Here is a 17,023-nt window from a genome sequence, read left to right as displayed (position 1 = left end):
AGCTGATAGTAAAGCTGAAATGACAATAATAAAAGGAGAGATGGAAGAAATGTGAAGTTAAAAGGAAGACAAAAGACAAAATGATGGACTGAAAGCACAGACAACAAGGAGGAAGGAGAAGACAAGATGAAGAAGTGAAGAAAAGATGATGGAAACAGGACAATGAATCGAAGATAGAAATTAGAACAAAAGCTCTCTCTGTGTGCTTATTTATTTATTTATTTCACATAGATTTTTTTTTTATGAAAGGGGAAACTAATGCAGAAAGAATCCGAACATAAGGTTAGAAAAACAATAAACTAAATTGATTCAAGCGCGACCAGTTTCTTGCCTCTATTTCATTACAACACCTTTTTTCAATTTCATTATATGCACTGATTGATCTACCCAACTCTACCCAGTCCCCCGCCAAAAAAACTTGTTTTATCCTCTGAGGTTATATGCAAGAAACATCCAGAAGCATGTATTCCTTGTATTACTAAAAATATAAAATGCCTTCTTTTGTTTCAGGTAGTGGTTTTCATCTGAAAGCTTTTAGCCCTGAAATATGGTGGCTAACAAGGCCTACCAACCCTCCTTATAACTCTTTAACCCAAAGCCTGTCTTTAGCCTGCAGCTTTTTGAAAGAAATTGCCTGCATTGTAATTTAAAGATCTGTAATTAAAGGTATAGCTTAGGTTAAGGCAAAGATTGCCAGTTCATCAGAGAAAGGAAAGTTGAGCATTAAGTCTGTCATGTTGAATAGTCTGTTTTCCATTTAGTAATACAGTTTGCAACCAAAGGTCATCACAAAATACTTTTGCCAAATCAGATCCAAAAATGGAAAATAACAATTGTTTCTTTCTTTTTTTTTAAAAAAAAGGCTGCTTTCATACAGTAAAAACTTAAAAAGAGAGTGAAGTAACAGTTCTCTTTGCCTTATATGGTTTAGAAAAAAAATTCTCAGTAACAGAGAAACAGAGGAGAGAGATATTATTTTAGTAAAGATTTTGTTTAACCATCGGTCCAGCATTGACCACATCTGTTTCAAAAGAGTTATTATATGTAACTTTGGCTTGCAATAAACATTTATTTGGTCTTTCTTTAGCTGGATTTTGCTAGAATTAACAAAACTCTGTTTTCTAGTTTCATTTTTTTAAACTGAGCCTTCCTAATCCATCCTGAAATCTTGCATTGCTATAATTTTGCCAAGTGCGCTGAGACTTTAGTCACTAGAATGCCACTAGATCAGAATTACAAACTTCAGACCTCTCAAGACCTCTTAAGGTTTGGGGTATGGCTTCTAAGTGCTTCAAAACATTCCACCAAATTTTCATGGTTATTTGTAGCAGGATAGATACATGTTTACATATTCAGGGAGAAGCATCAATTCTACTAATACAATTAATTCATTTTAGTTAAATCTAATTTAATATTTGTCCTGGATCTATATAATTTGAGTATAAATTGAGGTCATTCAAAGGCAATGATTCCTGAGCCTAAAAATGATCACATCCTGATGAAGTAAAGCACTCAATCATAGAATTGAGCAGCTGAGTCTCCAACCATGAGCAGATACAAACTTTCTGTCTGCTGCATTGGGATTATGAGAAACTCACCACATTTGAGGACAGGAATAGGTGGTATCTCCCATCTCATGGCAAACGAAGCACCCCCTCTGCTTCAAAATTGCTGTTTTCCATCCTAGGCCAACTGATTCCCTTTCTTTTACAGAATTAAAATGGTGAAAGGATGGGATGCAGTGGCGCAGTGGCTAAGATGCTGAGCTTGTTGATCGAAAGGTTGGCCCAGTTCAGCGGTTCGAATTCCTAGTGCCATGTGTAGGAATTTAGCACCCACCCCCCTCCTAGAAGAATGAAATATTTTAGAAAATATTTAAAAAGGCAGAATATATTTCCCTGGATGAGAAATGGAGAAACTTGTTTTAAAGACAAAGCAGCTTCCTGACTCCCCCCACCTTTGTCAATGGGTCAGAGGTAGAAACTCATTCTTCCCACCTTTGTCAATGGGCCATCATCATCTGCAACACAATAGGACCTACCTAGCAACAGAAACTCACCACATGACACCTGGGAAGATTAAATCAGCCAGCAAGGCTAGCTAAGACCCCCACCCCCGGGAGTCTGACAGCCTTCTTGTGCCCAGGAAATTCAAAGCTCAGAGAAAGCATAAAGCCAGGGAGCGCACAGGATCTCATCCCTTTTCTGTTCAGGAACTCAAGCCATGTGATCCTGACCACCATTAAACCATCTTTCCAAGCAGCCTCCATATTTCCAGTGTCTTTGTCCCCACTTGGAACTGAACCCAGATGGATATTTCTTCCAACACATGTAACAGGGTGAACTCCCGTTACTTATCCCAGCTTCTGCCAACCTAGCAGTTCGAAAGCACATAAAAAATGCAAGTAGAAAAATAGGGACCACCTTTGGAGGGAAGGTAACAGCCTTCTATGCGCATTTGGCATTTAGTCATGCCAGCCACATAACTACGGATATGTCTTTGGACAGCGCTGGCTCTTTGGCTTTGAAATGGAGATAAGCACCGCCCGCTAGAGTCAGGAACAACTCGCACATATGTGCGAGGGGAACCTTTACCTTTACCTAATAGTGCAAGAAAGGAAGAGAGGAAGAGAAAGGAAGGAAGGAAGGAAGGAAGGAAGGAAGGAAGGAAGGAAGGAAGGAAGGAAGGAAGGAAGGAAGGAAGGAAGGAAGGATGGATGGATGAATGAATAAGGAGAACAACCAAACAGATTCAATGAAGACTGGAGATTTTAAAATTAGCTTTAAGAACAGCTAGAAGCAACATAGAAGAGAAGCAATTTAAGCATCGGTGAAGAATTGCCCAATCTTTTATTCAAAACAGCTTCAATAACAAATAGAAAGTAATACATTCTATCTAAGCAGGGATTTTGAAATTCCCATGGGAATTAACAAGTTTATCCACCAAATCTTTATTTTTTTTTTCTTGAGGTAAAAAATAAGTATTTGCTTGAACAAAGGCAGAATCCATGTTTGTTTGAAATACTATAATTCTTAGTTAATGGTAGCCATTCTATTTGCCTTGGTTCTGATGTTTAATCTGTGCCAAGTGCAAGAAAAACTTCAGTTAAGGAGAGCTCAACAATAATCCTACTTTGCAATTTTTCTTGGGAGTACCTCCTGTTGAACTCATTACATCTACTGAAGCATAGTTATGATAGTGCCCTATCAAATAATTATTCCCAATTTTTATTTCTGCTTTCTCTTCTGAAGTGCTGTGTGAGTAAAATCCTCAGAATAAGTGCAGTAATTGTTGGCAAATCATATAAATATTCAATTCTTAATCAGAAAACAAAAGGATGTGGTTTTGCATGATAAAACACTTTGAATTAGCAACACAAGAAAAATCTAAAGCATAGACAAGAAATGCATCTATTATTTAGCATCAGAAAAAAAATCTATAAAACAGGTTGTTATCATCCTTTCAGAGAGAGTAAAGTGGATGGAAGGGAAACATAATTCCAATATTTCTTCTGTAAGGCAAGCAGCTTAATTGTTAGTAAAGTCATGTCTTAATGTTGCAGAACATTTCCATGAGAAAAACGGGTGTTTTTAAAAAGCTAAGCAAATATAGGTAGGATTAAAAATAATACTAAAATTCTGTTACTTGTAATATTTTGGATTAAAAAACCCAAGATGATTGGATTAACAGATTTAAGGAAGGCTTACTAAAATTAAACATGGTTGTACTGGGGTCTCATGCAAGACTATGGATTATCAATGATGGTTTTGTCAGACTCAGTAAGCTATGAGTACTGCTATTCATTAGTCCTTCATTGTCTCAGTAAAGTCCTTCAGTATAGTAAAATGTTGTTCTTGCAAAAACTAAGTTGAAATGTAAGACAAAATTACAAATCTGGATCAACATTGACATACTACATACATTTTCAAATATGGATTAATGCAGAGGTTGGCTTCAGATCCTTTAGCAATGGGTTTGCTGCCCTGTTGCTGGGTGGGTGCAGCCATGATGGGTGTGGCCTAGTTGGCTGCTTGCACCATAGGCTCCAGAGGCTTTCCTCAAGCCTCCGAAAGGGCAAAAACTGCTTCCCCTAGGGTCCAGAAGCCCTACGGAGACCGGAAACAGGCCCGTTTTTGGATTTCCAGAACTTCGGGGAGGCCTGTTTTTCACCCTCCCCAGGCTCTGGAGGCTTTCCTTGTGCCTCCAGGAGGGCGAAAACAGCTTCCCCTGGGTCCAGAGGCCCTCTGGAGGCCAGAAACAGGCCCATTTCTGGACTTCTGGAACCTCTCGGTAGGCCCATTTTTTTCCCTCCCAGATCCTCCACATCCCTCTACTTATCTGGAATGATAAACAGGCCACGTGGAGACTCCTGGAACGGGAGGGGAGGGTGTAGCCAGCTAGAGGTAGCATTTGGGGGTTCGGCAAACCCTGGCAATCCTTGGCTAGAGGACCACCTGAACACTGCCAAACCCCCAGGAGCCCACCCCTGGATTAAAGGGGGAATAGTATTCACAAAACTGAATGTCCACGGAATAGTAGATAAGAATTTAACCTCTCTGTGTGTGTGCGTGTGTGTGTGCGTGTGTGTGTAGATAGATAGATAGATAGATAGATAGATAGATAGATAGATAGATAGATAGATAGATAAATAGATAGATAGATTTAATTTACACACACACACATACCCATATGTACACACACTCTGATCATATATAGTATATAATGAATGTAAAATGTATGGACATTGTCTGGGCTGTTTCCCCAGAAAATAATCTGTTATGACTCCGGCTCCCTATCCTGGCCTCCTGGAGGAGGATGACTCAGAGAGTGAGGGGGAGGAGCCGACAAGACCTCCCTCTGCAGGTCCCTCCTTTCTGGCAATGCCTCAGGTGCCAGCTGAAGGCCAGGAAGAAGGCATGTCAGAGCCCCCACTGACAGAGGGCGAGGAGGTTCAATCCAGGACTTTCCTCTGCCAAAGGAAACCAGGTCAACTTGTAAATAAATTGCTGGCAGACGCCCTTCGGCACGTGTGTTTTCTTAGGTGAGGTGGGGGGACAGAACATAATCTTTGTTTCTGGGAGTGGACTGCAAACTCAGATTTATACCTGAGTTCCAACAAATCAAGCTCTTCCCTGATAATGGAACTCAGGATTTATTTATTTTTTTAATGGTCAGTGAACACCACCCCTGTATTGAATTGCATATGGGCTTGGGTGCTGTAAATGAAAATAAGAACAGACACTTGATAGCTTATGATTTCATAGTTCCTTGTCAATTTGTGGACAAGAGGTTCATCCCAAACATGATTTATTGAGGGAGGGATTCCAATGAGGAAAAGTTAAACTGTTCAGTGAGGTGGGAAGTCTCTATCTTTTACAGGGTATTTTTTCTAAAATTAACTGTGAATGTTGCAAAGTAAAACTTTATTACACTAATACCCAGTGATAACTGATGCACAACAAGAAGGGAATATGAGAGAGAAAGCAGGAGATGTCCATGTAAAGTGGCCAAGATATAGATACAGCAGAAGGAATAAGAAAAAGCTGACTTTTGGACTACATTGCTATTTACTAAAAACTGCATGAATATCAAGTTTATTTTATAATTTCTAGTTTTAATTCACTATGTCTTGAAACACTTATTTAAGATTTTCATTTTCTGTGAATTTTCTGGAGAAGGAAAATGGTTTAACAGTCACATATTGATTATTTCTTAAAGCAATTTCATGTAAACATGAAAGAACATGGCAAACAACATGAAACCTTAAAATTTCAGAGTCCACTGACCCAGAATAAAACTTTTCTAAAATTATTAAAATAATTTTATTTTATATAAAATAATGACTCACCTGGAGAAATAATCCAGAATGCCTGATTAAAACCAAAACCACTGATAGTTCCAGAAGAACCAATAATGTTACATTTCATCAGTCTCTTACCTGTCTAAATCAACCAATCTAGACCCGTTCCAGTCCGGCTTCCGACCCGGTTACAGCACGGAGACGGCTTTGGTCGCGTTGGTGGATGACCTCTGGAGGGCCAGGGACAGGGGTTGTTCCTCTGCCTTGGTCCTATTAGATCTCTCAGCGGCTTTTGATACCATCGACCATGGTATCTTGCTGCGCCGGTTGGAGGGATTGGGAGTGGGAGGCACCGTTTATCGGTGGTTCTCCTCCTATCTCTCCGACCGGTCGCAGACGGTGTTGACAGGGGGGCAGAGGTCGTCCTCGAGGTGCCTCACTTGTGGGGTACCTCAGGGGTCGATTCTCTCACCTACCCTGTTCAACATCTACATGAAGCCGCTGGGTGAGGTCATCAGTGGTTTCGGGGTGAGTTATCATCTGTACGCTGATGATACTCAGCTGTACTTTTCCACCCCGGACCACCCCAACGAAGCGGTCGAAGTGCTGTCCCGGTGCCTGGAAGCTGTACGGGTCTGGATGGGGAGAAACAGACTCAAGCTCAATCCCTCCAAGACGGAGTGGCTGTGGATGCCGGCACCCCGGTACAGTCAGCTGCATCCGCAGCTGACTGTTGGGGGCGAGTTAGTGGCCCCAAAGGAAGTGGTTCGCAATTTGGGCGTCCTCCTGGATGGACGGCTGTCCTTTGATGAACATCTGGCGGCCGTCTCCAGGAGGGCCTTCTACCAAGTTTGCTTGGTTCGCCAGTTGCGCCCCTTCCTTGACCGGGATGCCTTATGCACGGTCACTCACGCTCTGGTTACGTCTCGGTTGGATTATTGCAATGCTTTCTACATGGGGCTGCCCTTGAGGTGCACCCGGAGGCTGCAGTTAGTCCAGAATGCGGCTGCGCGAGTAGTAACGGGAGCCACTCGTGGCTCCCACGTAACACCACTGCTCCGTAGTCTGCACTGGCTTCCTGTGGTCTTTCGGGTGCGCTTCAAGATTTTGGTTACCACCTTTAAAGCGCTCCATGGCTTAGGACCCGGGTACTTACGAGACCGCCTGCTGTTACCCTATGCCTCCCACCAACCTGTACACTCTCATAGAGAGGGTCTCCTCAGGGTGCCGTCCACCAAACAGTGTCAGCTGGCAGCCCCCAGGGGTAGGGCCTTCTCTGTGGGAGCATCGACGCTCTGGAATGAACTCCCCCCTGGCCTACGTCAAGTGCCTGATCTTCGGACCTTCCGTCGTGAGCTAAAAACATACTTATTTATTCAAGCGGGACTGGCATAATAATTTTGATTTTAAATTGGGGTTTTATTAATATTTTTAAATATTTTAAATTTAATTTTAATCATTAGCCGTTTTGTAATTTTGCTATGTCTTAATTTGTTTTTAATTGTATATATTTTGTGTTTTATCTCCGGCTGTACACCGCCCTGAGTCCTTCGGGAGAAGGGCGGTATAAAAATTCAATAAATAAATAAATAAATCAACCAAAGTAAGCACTTTTCATCCCAAATCATGTCAGAAGACAGGATGGCATGGATCTGAGTAAATAATATTCTCAAAAGTTGTCTATATAGAAAAACTTATAAAAAAAACTGCACAATTGAAAAAATGGGTAATAATTTTCTCATATAAAAGGAATAAATTGTATTATCCTTGATGAAGTATTCAAAGTGAAGCAATTTTACTGGCCGTCAAAGAACAGATAGTCCAATCCTCTAAGCAGCTTATTGATGACCTTGAGTTATACAAGCCAAAATACTTCTGTAACAGGAACCTAATAATCTAAGATTATTTCAAAATTGTAGTCTTTTTTAGGAGTTCACATGGAAGACTTCAAAATAGGTAGTTTACAGAAGTTCATATATAGACATACCACTTAATTTTCAGCAGGAAAAACTGATTGAGTAAAATACTCACATTAGCTTAATAAAGTAGCATCTCAAAACACATGAAAAGTAATACAGAGTAGCCTCTCAGATGAGCAGGAGAAAAGTAGGTGAGTAAGCTGGTTTTCCACCAACTTGGTACTGACAAAGTTACCTAGTTTGGTAACGAAACATCTGCAAGAAAGCTCATAGAGCCCCAAGGAGCCCACAGTTCAACACTGAGCTACAAATATTCTCTTCTATCACTCCCTTCTTTGAAACACTTAACAATATTGGGATAAACAAGACACGAAGACAACAATGATACATTTTTATCAATCAATACGTGTTTAGAATTTACAAAAAGTTCTGCTGATCTCTTATTTTGGACCAATGATATAGTTGACAGGAACTAAGTAATTTTCATTGGGTCATATATCATATTCTTACAGGGGAATTATGCCACTAAATGTGTCTGTTTGGTTACTTTTTAAAGAACTACAGAGTTATGCTGCCTTCAAGAGCGAGAGAGACAGAGAATGACACCCTTACTGTTTTTTATTATTATTATTAAGAGAAACAGTGCTAATTTCCCATTTATGGAGAAAAATGAACTCCAGAACTGAAAATTATTGAGTGTTTTGATATTTGAGAAACTAAGATAATTGCTCACATTCAGATGTTTCCCACATCACATTGTGTATATATTGTAGTCAAAATATTTGCATGCATCCTTTTACAAAGTGCTAATTTCTATGTTAGAATAGGGTGGGAGTTTGGATAACATCAGTAATGTTATAAAGACAGTAAACATGCCCAAATAAGTTTAAAGTACAAGTTGTGAAATATTGAGAATATATCCAAACTGGTACATCACTATGTTCTGAAATAAACATGATTTGTAAGGAGTGTGTCTTTCCCTCCAACCCTTTAAATGCAGTTTTTTTTTAATCAACATGTTATAGATATAAAATAGGGTATTTTTTGCTACTTTCAAACCCTGCTTTCTAGAATTAAATTTCTTCCTTTTTTAGGTGGGTATTATTTGAGTACTGGTACTATTAATAATCTCTTGCTATTAAATATGAACATTTTCTATTTGCTAGCCACTTTTTGTGTCCACAATGCTTTTCGAGACTTTCGGCAGACTAGAAGAAAACAGTAAAGAGAGTTTCTTTAATCTTCATATCATATTACATTTATTTAATTCTAGAAAGCAGTGTTTCAAAATAGCAAAGAACAGGCTATCTTATATCCATAACACGTTAGGGAATACAAATTATCCTCTCTTAAGATCTCTCCCTTTTGTATTGACTTGTGCAGCAACATTTCATTTCTTCCAATTATTAGAGGAAGATAATTGTGTTATATTTGCATAGACCAGATCAGAGGTGGGTTTCCACAGGTTCTGACCAGTTCTGGAGAATTGGTAGCGGAAATTTTGAGTAGTTTAAAGAACCAGTAAATACCACCTCTGACTGGCACAACAATACACAAGCACACAATAGATTTAAGCTTAATGTGAACCGCTCCAATCTTGATTGCAGAAAATGTGACTTCAGTAAAAGAGTTGTTAATGCCTGGAATGCACTACCAGACTCTGTGGTCTTTTCCTAAAATCCCCAAAGCTTTAACCAAAAACTATCTACTATTGTCCTCATACCATCCTAAGAGGTCTGTAAGGGGCGTGCATAAGAGCACCAAGTACCTACAATTCCTGTCCTAATGTTCCCTTTGATTGTATCCAATTTCATATAGTTATTACATACTGATGATTATATGTATATGCTTCTATATCGTATAGTTATTTCATGCTTATGCTTATATATACTGTTGTAACAAATAAAATAAATGAAATAAAAATAAAATAAATAAATTTGGCTCAGGTCAGGACATAAGGTAATCTTCATTTCTTGCCCAGGTGATGAAGAAGTTTTCACAATATTTGACTATGGTCTGATGCAGTTCATCACAGCCACTTGATGTAGTGCTGCAAAGAAACCTGGAAGAATCCAATAATGTTCCTAGGTCCACAGAATGCTAAATAGAAAGTGTGGGTGACTTTAAAGATTTAGAGTTGAAAGTAGCAAATAACTAGATTTTATTCAACAGTGTCTATATTCCTGTATTAAATTAGTTGACCAGCTATTTAAATGTGTGTGCATGTTTAAATATTACCTTAACACCAAATACAATAAAAACCATAAAATTGGAAAAGGCCAGTTAAGCCAGGCTAATTGCAGGAGTCCTTATTTAAGCATTTTTCAATAGATGACCATCTACTGCATTCAGTAATGGGGTGACCACCCTCTCTTTAGATGATTGGTCCTAATATTAAATGAAAATGGGACACAATGGAATTATGAGTAAAATGGGCAAATATTATGGAGACTGGAAAAGACCTTGATCATCTAACCACTTGGTCTAAAAATTGGCAGCTCCAAATTTCAACCAGCAAATGCTCAGTCTTACATATAGGAAAAAAGAACCCAAAAACTAAGTATATACTAGATGGACATTACCTTACAGATGACCCCCATCCCATTAAAGACCTTGGAGTTTTCATATCAAATGATCTAAGTGCCAAAGCCCACTGCAACTACATAGCAAAAAAAGCTCTAAGAGTTGTAAACCTAATCTTGCGTAGTTTCTTTTCCAAAAACACCACACTACTAACCAGAGCATATAAAACATTTGCTAGACCAATTCTAGAATACAGCTCGCCTGTTTGGAACCCTCACCACATCTCTGACATCAATACAATTGAACGTGTCCAGAAATATTTTACAAGAAGAGTTCTCCATTCCTCTGAAAACAATAGAATACCCTATCCCACCAGACTCGAAATCCTAGGCTTAGAAAACTTGGAACTCCGTCGCTTCAACAAGACCTAAGCTTAACTCACAGAATCATCTATTGTAATGTCCTTCCTGTTAAAGACTATTTCAGCTTTAATTGCAATAATACTAGAGCAACTAATAGATTTAAACTTAATGTCAACCGCTTTAATCTAGATTGCAGAAAATATGACTTCTGTAACAGAATCATCAGTGCTTGGAATACTTTACCTGACTCTGTGGTCTCTTCCCATAATCCTAAAAGCTTTATCCAAAAACTTTCTACTATTGACCTCACCCCATTCCTAAGAGGACCATAAGGGGCGTGCATAAGTGCACAAACGTGCCTACCGTTCCTGTCCTATTGTTTTTCTTTTCTTCTTTCTATATATATGCTTATACCTCCTTATATTTACTCATATATGTTTATATACTATATAATCTTTTGTATGATTCCTACATATATTGTTGTGACAAAATAAATAAATAAATAAATAAATAAATAAATAAATAAATAAATAAATAAATAAATAAATAAGAACAGATTTACCAAAGCTTACCAGAAGCTGCCGCAGAGCACAGTAAATATCTTTCTGCTCCGTAAATTCTGGATTTTGTCTTTTCTAGGTAAAAAATGGTTTCAGCTAAGAACTTGTGAGTTCCACTTAATACAAATATCAAAGTAGTTAAGATATCAATAGTAAATTATCAAAAGACAGCTTTAACATACTGTTCCACCATATAAACAGAAACCAGTTTCAAAACTGGTTTCTGTTTATATGGTGGCACTGTATGTAAAAGCTGTATTTTGATAATTTACTGCTGTTTTGTTACTACTATTTTGATAATTTATTTACCTACTCTGATATTTGTATTATTGCAGCTTTGAAACAATGGAAAAATATTTATCCTGTTTTATATGTCCAGGAAAGAAGCCAAGGGTTAAATGTAAAATTCTTCAAGATTGTGTCGAGCCCTAGTCCAGGGCTCAACATACACACCTGGGGGGGAGTGGGTGAAGCAGAGGCCGAAGCGATGGCAAGGTGATGATCGCGGTGGGGCTTCCTGATGATGGCAGATGATGTCACAGTAGCCAACATGCAGGAGAGAGCTGGGCAGGCCATTTGAACCACGCCACCAAACAGCTGAGAGGGGAGGGCTTTGGGTGCCAGATGGTGGCTTGCTGGGGGCATTTGGGCTGTTTAAAAGGTGCTGAGAGGTGGAAGTTCTCAGCACTGACTTTAACTTACTGTGGGTCAGCGTGGACTAAGGATCGGGTTTGTAGTGGCAATAAGGCTCTGCATCACAAAAGCACAATTGGATCCTGGTTTTTTTGTGCATTTGCACAAGCCTGGCTTAGCCAGACTGAGAGATTGTCTGATTTTAAAATGTATTTTGCTGATTGCTATTTGATTTTGATGAAAGAATGGCTATTGTTATGAAATAAGTGAATGTTAGAATTAGAAGACATGGTCTGAGGTTTGGGTGGCATGTTTGGTTATGGTATGATAATGTTTTTTTGGGGGTGGGTGGGTTTTGGATATACATCAATATCATTATATGAATAGTGATGCATCCAGGTATCATTCATTTAAATACAAATAATATTAATATTATTTGTTACATTAATCATACTTATGTAATTGTGGTGTTATTATACATATTAGTATTACAGTGTGTTCCTTCATTGTTTAGTTGCTCAGTATGTTTGTTCACCATTCTAATAACAATCACAGTATTATTTAAACATACATAGTGATACCATCTTTCAACATCTAATTTTTACATCTAGCTATTAATTTAGTATATTATATAAAAATATGTATATTAATATTCCCCCTTGATCTTATTTCTGCCTCTATTCTAGCTCTCAATAAAGTCAATCTTATATTAAACAGCATTCCCTTTCTAACCATCTCTTACCCGCTTTAGTATTTCAGTTCTTATTAATTTTTTGACTTGCCTCCCAAACTCCTCCCTTGGGTCTTTGTCTCTGTCTACATCTTTCCTATTTAATCCAAATATTTCTTCCATCTCTACTATCTTTTGCTGCTGTATTTCTGTAGGACCTGCCCAAGCCCCTATCTTCTCTTCAAAAATATATTTCTTTTTATCCAATTCCATTTTTGATCTCTTAATATATATTGTCCCTTATTTGATTCATAAGTCTTTATTGTCTTCTCTTTCTTCTTTTCTTCTTTTATTTGTTGATTTATCTGTTCTATTCTTTTCCTCTGGTCTTTCTATTATCTCCTCTATTTCCTGTGTTTTATGCTCTTTATTCATTGTCCCTTGTTGAACATTTTCTGATTTCCCCACAATGTCATACATTAAGTCTTTTATCTCCCTGTGTTTTTTTTATCAACATATAATAAATACTTTGGCGCATCAACACCATTTCTTTTTGAAATCCACTCATCTCCCCTGATGCAACATCTTGTCTTATTTTGATAAGTCCAAATATTGCTCAATAGCCTGTCAGTAGTCTGTCACCACCCCAAAGTCTCAATTGTCTATGACCTCAGAAAGCCATCTTAGAAATCATTTGCTTAATCCTAGTGTTCCTCCTCAGAGAAATAGTTAATGCAATCGTTATAGTTCTTTGTGTCCCACAGTTAGTCAATTAGTTACATTTAGGTAATCCAGGAAGATTTCTAAATGTCTCCTTAAATCCATTCTGTAAATTCAATCATAGATCCTGGCATCTTTAGATGTCTTCCATAATTGACAGTTAAATCTCCAATAACCATGAAGTAGACAGATATAGAACAGTAGATAGCATAGCAGACCTTCATATGTTATTTATTTTCACTTTTTTTTCCTTTGTCTTATCACTACTTCCCAAAGTTATAGGAGTTTAGTATGCATTCCATTCACCAGTATATGGTGCCTTCAGCTTAAATTTCAACATTGCATAAAATCTAACAGATATTTATTTCAGTTTTTTGCAAGTAGTCAATAAAAGGAAAGGTAAAGGTTCCTCTTGCACATATGTGCTAGTCCTTCCCAATTCTAGAGGGTAGTGCTCATCTCTATTTCAAAGCCAAAGAGCCAGCACTGTCTGAAGACATCTCCATGGTCATGTGGCCGGCATGACTAAATGCCAAAGGCACACGGAACGCTGTTACCTTCCCACCAAAGTTGGTCCCTATTTTTCTACTTGCAGTTTTTATATGCTTTTCAACTGCTAGGTTGGCAGAAGCTGGGACAAGTAACGGGAGCTCACCCCATTACACGGCACTAGAGATTCGAACCGCTGAACTGCCAACCTTTCGATTGACAAGTTCACAAATAATTCCAGCATTTTAAAATGCCTTACCAAAATATTGCCAATAAAGTTTAAAAATACTATCTTTTTATATTTTAAAGATTTTGCGCTCTCTCTTTAGTTCCTTTTCTTTCAGGTCTATAATTTTTCTCTCTGTAATTATTTGCACCTTTGACAAGCATTTCAAAGAGGCTCTTTTCCAGGGTTTATTTTCTTTGCGGTAGGTTCTAGGTAAAAAATATATATATAATTCACCCAGTTCCAATCATTGTTTACCTACATCGCCCCAGCACATTCTTTGTTTCTACGGCTGCCCCAGCTTCATAATGGCTGCCTCTCCTTTTTACCATTGGATGGGAGGGAATCCCTGGGTCCAGCTGGAGAGCCTCCACTCTCCAGGACCTGGGGTTCCTCTCCTTTCTTCATCACCCCTACAGGGTAACTTTATCATCTTGGAAGCCCTCCAATGAGGAGGATTTGGCGCAAGTTCATGAAGCCCCGCTCCTCGTGTCCGATCTTGCCACGATGTCAAACCGGAAGTCTCGGTATAATAAAGTTAATGTGGACTTTAAAAATGATTATATTAGGAACACCATATTATGAATATGGAATATATGTCAACCCAAACATTCTTTTTTGGCCTCAACACAAGAAGGGCAAAATAAGTGGGGGGGGGGGAACAGCAGGAAAAGAAAAACGATTAACATATCAAGATTTGTTAATATAGGAAAATGGAGAATTTAAGATAAAATAAATAGAAAAAATGTCTGCTGAGGGATTTACTTTTCAATGCTTTTCATATGCATAACTAAACTAAAAAGCTGCCAGATATATAATAATTATAATCAAATTTGAAGGGGAAGTTCACAAATGATATAACAAGTAATTGCTAAAAAGCATAAATTATTGTTGACATTAGAAATAGAACATTTCAAAGTTCCATTTCAACAAGTTCAATAGTGCATGATAAAATAGGTTAAGAATTTTGGTTACAACATACTGATGTATCAGTGGGAAAGAATGTGTAGAGAATTGAAACTCCTATTGTCTTATACTGTGAATTTCAATTCTCTTGAAATTTAATATTTTAATATTAATTAATTGTAACAATTTAATTTTAATTTTAATATTTAAAAAGGAATTTTTTTAAACAATGTACCATTGGTGTGTGTCATCAGAGAAATTATATAAAATACATAATGTTACCTGTAATTGTTGGTGGAAGTGAGAAGAATACAAAGCAATTTTTACCATGCATGGAGGACTTGTGAATAAAATACAGAATACAAATACATTCAGTGATGTAAGAATTTCAAAAATTAATATTCAGTTAGAACTTTTCTTACTAGGACTTATGGATAGGCAACTAGACTCATGGAAGATTGGTTCTATGTATGGTAACTGCAGTGAGGCTATTATATGCACAAAGATATAAAAATAGAGAAAGACCCTCAATAGAAGAGTAGATTGTTGAGATGACAGAACTTGAAGAAATGACTAAATTGACTTGTTTGATTAAGGAAGATGCAATAATTACTTTTATAAAAGAGTGGGAATCCTTTATGGCAGGACTGTCAAACTCCCAGCCTCCGGGCCGGATGCATCACATGCTGGCCATGTCCATACCTGGTTTAGCGAAGGGGAAAAAAGTCCCAATAGGTCCCATGATGCCGCCATGACGGCGTGAGTTTGATACCCCTGCTTTATGGCTTTTCCATTAGGTAGTCTCAGCTGCCAAAATGCAGGTTTTTGTGAAAACCCTCACCGGCAAAACCCTCATCCTTGAGGTGGAACCAAGTAACACAATTGAAAATGTGAAGGCAAAAATTCAGGACAAGGATGGCATTCCTCTGATCAACAGTATTTGATCTTTGTGGGAAAGCATCTGGAAAATGGACACACACTCTCGGACTACAATATCCAGAGAGTCCACCCTTCACTTGGTGCAGTCTCTCTGTGGAGGAATCATTGAGTCTTTACTCCACCAGCTGGGCCAGAAGTATAACTGCGACAAGATGATCTGCTGCAAATGTTATACCCGCCTGCACCCCTGTGCTGTGAATTGTCGTAAGAATAAATGTGGCCACAACAACAACCTGTGCCCAAAGGAGAAGGCCAAATAAAGAGCATGGCACGGACTGTCCTGATCCCTTCTCCTAGTACCTGGCTGAGGTGTTCCTGTGGCAATGTGATTCATCTTCCTTCCTCTCACCAGTTGGAATAAAAAACCCTTCTTTATGGAGTTTAGCTGAAAATGGAATAAATAGTGATCCCTGAATTTACTGATTAATTTTATATATTTTTCCCTGTAGCTTTGAACTTTGTAAACTTTTTCTGGAATAAACATTATACATACATACATACATACATACATACATACATACATACATATTAAGTGGGTTGTTTTCTATCAAAGCAACCTGGTCTACCCAAATATGGGAGGGAGCATACTGCTTCCCTTTTGCCTTTCAGCCCCAATCCAGAAGCCCTCACAGGCAGTCGCTTACACAGCAAACTATTTTGTGTTAAATTTATTTGTCAGTAAATAAAAATTTAAATTATATATATATATATATATATATATATATTGGGTAATTATCGTCCAGTCTCCAACCTTCGCTTTTTAGCGAACGTTGTAGAGAGTGTGGTTGCATGGCAGCTTCCCCGGCACCTGGAGGAAGCTGTCTATCTAGACCCGTTCCAGTCCGGCTTCCGACCCGGTTACAGCACGGAGACGGCTTTGGTCGCGTTGGTGGATGACCTCTGGAGGGCCAGGGACAGGGGCTGTTCCTCTGCCTTGGTCCTTTTGATACCATCGACCATGGTATCTTGCTGCGCCGGTTGGAGGGGTTGGGAGTGGGAGGCACCGTTTATCGGTGGTTCTCCTCCTATCTCTCCGACCGGTCGCAGACGGTGTTGACAGGGGGGGCAGAGGTCGTCCTCGAGGTGCCTCACTTGTGGGGTACCGCAGGGGTCAATTCTCTCGCCTACCCTGTTCAACATGTACATGAAGCCGCTGGGTGAGGTCATCAGTGGTTTCGGGGTGAGTTATCATCTGTACGCTGATGATACTCAGCTGTACTTTTCCACCCTGGACCACCCCAACGAAGCGGTCGAAGTGCTGTCCCGGTGCCTGGAA

General features: G+C 38.7%; 1 pseudogene; it reads left to right on the top strand.

Moving 5' to 3' along the window:
* The first annotated feature begins 15,623 nt into the window (after positions 1–15,623).
* Positions 15,624–16,007, top strand: LOC131195754 (ubiquitin-ribosomal protein eL40 fusion protein-like; annotated as a pseudogene).
* Positions 16,008–17,023: the final 1,016 nt, after the last annotated feature.

The sequence above is a fragment of the Ahaetulla prasina genome, chromosome 3 (genome assembly GCF_028640845.1).
Source record: "Ahaetulla prasina isolate Xishuangbanna chromosome 3, ASM2864084v1, whole genome shotgun sequence".
Classification (NCBI taxonomy): Eukaryota; Metazoa; Chordata; class Lepidosauria; order Squamata; family Colubridae; genus Ahaetulla; species Ahaetulla prasina.
The sequence above is the reverse complement of the archived record's forward strand: the minus strand, read 5'-3'. Positions and strand labels throughout refer to the sequence as shown.